Genomic DNA, 5,599 nt, shown 5'->3' with positions numbered 1-5,599 from the left:
GTAGAGTAAGATGTGGAGCATGGATCATGGCGGCTGAACTGATAAGCCAATGGGGAATGTGGAATTAGTGGAAGTGGACAAAAGGTGGTAAAATAGATTGATGTTTTTTCCACTTCTACACAATTTCCCTCGGCTTGTCGTTTAAGTCCACAGTCCCCATGATTAAAATCTTTCTCTACTGCTCTAAATGTGGCACATGTTGTCCTGATGCATAAATACCATCATTCTGCTGTACCACCTTATCTTGTTAATCCAGAGGAAGGCAAAAAACCCCCAATGAGGCAGAAGCCAATTTAGCCCATTGGGGGAAAAAATTCCTTCCTGACTCCATAATGGCAGTCAGAATAATCCCTGGATCAACATTTTGAAAGTTGGTACGGCAGATCGATGTTATCTATGCAGCAAGACAAGATGCCCAATATTTCTAGCAGTAGAGTAAGATGTGGAGCATGGAGAATGTCGGCGGAACTGATAAGCCAATGGGGAATGTGGAATGAGTGGTTGTTGAGAAAAGGTGGTAAAATAGATTGATGTTTTCTCAACTTCTCCATTCCCCTCCCTTCCAATCGCAGGCTTACTTCTTGTTCCTCCCCGCTGATACTGTGCAATGGAAGGGGCGGAGCTAAGCATAGGAGCCCATGCAGCGGCCGATGTTCTTGGACTATCTTTTGGGCCCAATGTAAAAACGCCCGGAGCTATATTGGCTTGGAAATACGCCCGTGTGATCTGATGCATTGGAACACAGGTTGTGTTAAATTGCTGTCTGTCAAGGCTCTGGACGATATTATGGTCATTTCCATATGCGGGGAGCAGCCCATGAATACATTGCGGCAGAAGGAAAGGCTTCTTCACCTCCGTCCAGAAGGGATTTCCAATTCTGAAATCACGTGGGAAACGGCACATTCATCTCCAATATTGTCTTTAACCCAAAGTCTGCCGGCCAATCCAAGGAGCAGACTTGTTGTTCCAGGTACTGAGCCAAAAACTGAAGAGGAAGATACATGGGAGTGCTGGCATAGATCTTGCCCAGTGAGACCAACTTCAGGTTCAGCAGTTGCATCCTGTCGGCAGCATCCATCTCTACGCTGTCCTTCAACTCTGTTTGTATGATTTCCTTCCATATCTGCTGCACCAAGAAAGCATTAGAAAAAGAAGCACATCTAAGGATTGCAAGCTTGCACTCTGAAAGCTGGAATGGGTCTGCAAATTTCTCATACAGAACTGTAAGGTCCATTACCTGTGAATCAAGCTGCGCCGCAGAAGTCTGTGCTGGAGGATGTTGGGAGTATTTCCTGAGTAGCACTTTCTGGATTTCAAGCTGTACTTTAGCGACATCCATTAAGTCTTCCAGCTCATGTATGAGTTCTGAATCTTCAGCACGTCCATACTGGCCATTGGTGGTTCTGGCACACAAGATGGCTCTAGATAAGTATTCAATCCTTCCTTTCAGAGAGATGTTGGGGCTCTCGTAGTCCGCTAGTTTGGCCATCACCCTGGCAGCTTTGATGGGACTTCCCTTCTTCTGGTAGTAACAGAACAATAAATTCATGTAGCGCACTTCGTTGTCCTCATGGTTGGACATGCGCACCAAATGAGACTCCAGAAAAGGTGACTTCAGCTCCAGCAGGACGTCTGTGAGATCAACCTTGATGAGCCAGTTGAATAACACAATATGGAAGAATTCATCTGCAGAGCGCGGAAGCAATTCCAGTATCTGGTGAAAAAGAAGTCCAGAGGGGTCGTGCTTTGTGGTTACTCTTCGGGGAGCAGATTTCCTTTGGTTGACCAGCTCTTGCAGTAAATCAATGATGATTTTGTAGCTGTGCATCTTGGTTTCAAATGCTTGTAAGCCCAACTCATCGCCTTCGGGCTCACCGTTCTTCAGATAGCGCAAACCAAGGCCTTGCGGATCCTTGTTTCCAGCATATGTAAGGCACAGCTGTACTACACCCTCATAAAAACACTGCTGTCTGTACTTGCCACAAACACTAGCCAAGTCAAGAAGGTGACATACTTTCTGGTACTCCTGCAGTGACGCGCGCAGCAATTGTTCTTTATCATACTTGTTGTTGACTTGAAGGGATCGTTGTATAAGTACATAAGCCTTGGACAATATGGCATCTTCACTGCTGTAAAATATCGGGCACATGTGCTGCAGGTAAGAGATCACCTCATCCGTATTTACATTGTGACGGATATGGCAGTCGATCAATGATGCGATGAGAGTCTTGGTCAGCTTCTTCCCCCGGATGACTAGATCTTTAAAGGTCATGTTTTTCAGCTGCTTCTGCAACTCCTTGCGAAGCCCAGACACTACCTGGTGAAAGTGGGGCTCACAGAACTGGTTCCACACCGCTAAGGTTTGGCAGGTCTTCTTCACCAACTGGTGAATTCCTTGAAGGGAGGTCTTCTCCGTTAGCGGGGCCTCAGTGTGACACTCGTCATGTACCTCTTGGTGATGGCAGGTGTTGGTATCACGCTTTAGGAAACTGAAGGCTTTTCCAGAACTGTTCTTCAGCTTCTGCCTTGTGCCGGTGGTCGCTCTGTTGCCACGAGGGATCGTGCTCTCATATTTAGACTTTAGATCTCTGAGGGTGCCCGTTCCAAAATTAAAATTTCTCTCCAGAAATCCTTGTAAGTCTCTGAGGTCTCGTAGAGCTGATTGCAGAAGTTCTCCGGAGATGCCACTATCCATTTTTATGAAGTCACCGTTGTCATTCTTGCATGTTCTTTCGACTATGAGGTCTTTATCCCAGATGAGGTGAATAATGCTGGTAAAATAGATGTAAATCCCATTGTGTCCTCCAGAAAAATGTTGTTGAGTTGAACCCTGGAAGCGTTTATTTGGTATCTGGCTACATGTGGGTAAGGGTGACCCAACAGATATGGTGTTATTTGCCCTGGTGTTATTGGGTGCGGGAAGTGAAGAGTTATTCTTCACCTGCGCTATTCCTCCATATCTGAAAAATACCTCAGTAGCCCAGGTAGACAGCTTCTGATCGGAGGCAGCAGTAGAACACGCAAGGTGTAAACTAGCTGCACAGGCCTGGTCCGGGTGATACACCTTAAAAAGTTGTTCAGTCTTCTGCTCATCTTCATCTTCATAAGCGTCGATGAGAGGATCCTGAAGCTGCTCCACCGGTCTGACCAGAGAGAAGATATGGCTTCCATGTGCGGAGAGCACAACAAACGTCTTGGCTGGAACCATATGTTGTTGGATGGAAGAGTCCTTGACAGACGCAATTACACAGGAATGACCCCGCAGATGTTTTACGGCATGTGTTTCCATTAATTGGTTCTGAAATGGGACGCAGTTATGGTTGATGCACCATAGTTGGTCATAGACGGCGTTTTCAGCAGCTGCCATAAGGAAAACGCCATCGCTATAAAGCACTTGATGGACGTTTGATGGCTTGTCCACGGTGGCAGAGTCTATAAATCCGGGCGGTAGGCGAATATGGACTAAATCCAATCGCCAGGGCTGAGCTGCGGGCCGCTTTGACGGGGCGGATGTAAAGTAAAGGCGGACGCCGGCGCCAGTAATAGCCACCAAGTCACAATTCACAGATTCTGAATCTTCAATGACAGCAATCTGAATGATGGGCCTGAAGAGTGACGGGTCGGCTGTCTTGGCGATCCCTACAGCAGCGGATACGATGGCGTCCTGGAATACTGACGCCTTTTTGGTTATTCCGCTGCCATCTGGACCCAAGTCATAGACCTGTAGTACGCCGCTCTCAGAGCGGGTATACAAGATGTTTCGGCTGTCATCCACAGCGATCTGAACGACGGGGTCATGGCTGCTTAGAAGCCAGGAGGCGAGCAGCACGCCGGCCGCGCTCCGCGTACAGTTAATAATCTGCCACTTGGGGCTAAGCCAGCCGGCTTCAGCCCGGTAGACCACTTCATACAAGCAGCCGGATGTACCAGACAGAAAGATGCGCCCATTGTGTGTGCCGGCGACAGATACGTAGGTATCTTCTGCAGCGGCTGAATACAAGGGCTCTTCTAGCAGCTGGATCTGCCCAGAAGGTTTGTCATGGGGATCTTCAGGCTGCAGACAGCTCACTCCTAATACAACAAGTGTGACCGGAGTGGCAATGATCAGCAGATGGGATGTCTGTGGCTGGACGACACCTTCTTGAGGTCTGACCAGTCCAGCACACACTATTGTGTCCCTGAGGCCACCAAAGCGAGTGACATTCCGGCCGGTGCGGAAGTCCCACAGGAAGAGGTCACTGCTAATGGCCAGCCAAGCCTGGCTGATCTCAGGGAACACTCCCATCATGCAATGAGTGTTCTTCATAGGGTTAAAATAATCTAACATCTCCGGGGGAAGCGGCACTGTGTGCACAGCGCTGACCACCGGGAGTGTGGGGGCGACACCGAGCAGATGAGGGGCCTGCAGAGGGTAATCAGCAGGGGAGTTACCTGACAGAGCAGGGCTGTCCCGAAGGTCCAGGGCGGATGACAAGTCCCTGTAGGCTGAGGCCTCGTGCAGCAGGCGCTGGATCCTCTTCTTGGCTGCGTCCATCGCGTCGTCCATACGGGTTGAGCGCGACTCTCAACTGTCAGTTGAGCCGTGTGCAGTCTGTTGTGACATCAGGTGCGCGCGGGAGGACACGTGACCCGCGGAGCTCGAGCGGGGTTTGACAGCTCACGTGACTCCTGTCTCTTCTTCCTGCAGAACTGCAACACAGAGTAGCCGGGAGGCATATTTGGGATTTCAGCCGCAGTTCAGTAGCAGTGAGCGATTCCAGCGACCTGATTGGTTGTTGGAGACACACCCCCTTTGGAGATGTGCACGTGTGGCCGGGTAGTTAAACAAGCAGCAGCACGGCCGTAGGAGGGTCGGCAACTAAGCCCAAGCCTAAACCCTAACCCTAAGGTTGCTTGAATTGCTGAGTTTAGGCAGAACTGGGGAAGAAAAAGTTATTATGCCCTCCGCAGGATTACATCATGGTGAGCGGCTCTGCGGAGCCTCGGAGCTCCTACTGCCGAAGGAGAGAAGCTTCACTCTGCTGCACGTCTGGTGTATGTAGTCTGCTCATATGTGTGTATATTTGCTGTATACTATGTATGTGTTAATATGCTGTATACTATGTATAGTATGTATAGTGTGTGTGTATATATGCTGTATACTATGTATGTGTGTGTATATGGCTGTATACTACTGGTATGTATAGTGTGTATATATGCTGTATACTATGTATGTGTGTGTGTATATGGCTGTATACTACTGGTATGTATAGTGTGTATATATGGCTGTATAGTCTGTATGTGTGTATATGGCTGTATACTATGTATGTGTGTGTGTATATGGCTATATACTACCGGTATGTATAGTGTGTATATATGGCTGTATACTACAGTGTGCAGTGTGTGTATATATGGTAGTATAATACACTGTGGGCATAGTGTGTATATTCTATATGTAGTACACTGTATATAGATATGCCTGTATACTATGTATAGTGCGTGTATATATGCTGTATACTATGTATAGTGTGTATATATGGCTGTATACTATGTATGTATGTATATATGGCTGTATGCTATGTGTAGTGTGTGTATATATGCTGTATGCTATGTATGTGTG

General features: G+C 47.8%; 1 pseudogene; it reads right to left on the bottom strand.

Moving 5' to 3' along the window:
- Positions 1-390: 390 nt before the first annotated feature.
- On the bottom strand, positions 391-4,755 carry LOC136626610 (nuclear pore complex protein Nup155 pseudogene; annotated as a pseudogene).
- Between the last annotated feature and the right edge of the window lie 844 nt (positions 4,756-5,599).

Source organism: Eleutherodactylus coqui, chromosome 4 (genome assembly GCF_035609145.1).
Source record: "Eleutherodactylus coqui strain aEleCoq1 chromosome 4, aEleCoq1.hap1, whole genome shotgun sequence".
NCBI classification, from domain to species: domain Eukaryota; kingdom Metazoa; phylum Chordata; class Amphibia; order Anura; family Eleutherodactylidae; genus Eleutherodactylus; species Eleutherodactylus coqui.
The sequence above is the reverse complement of the archived record's forward strand: the minus strand, read 5'-3'. Positions and strand labels throughout refer to the sequence as shown.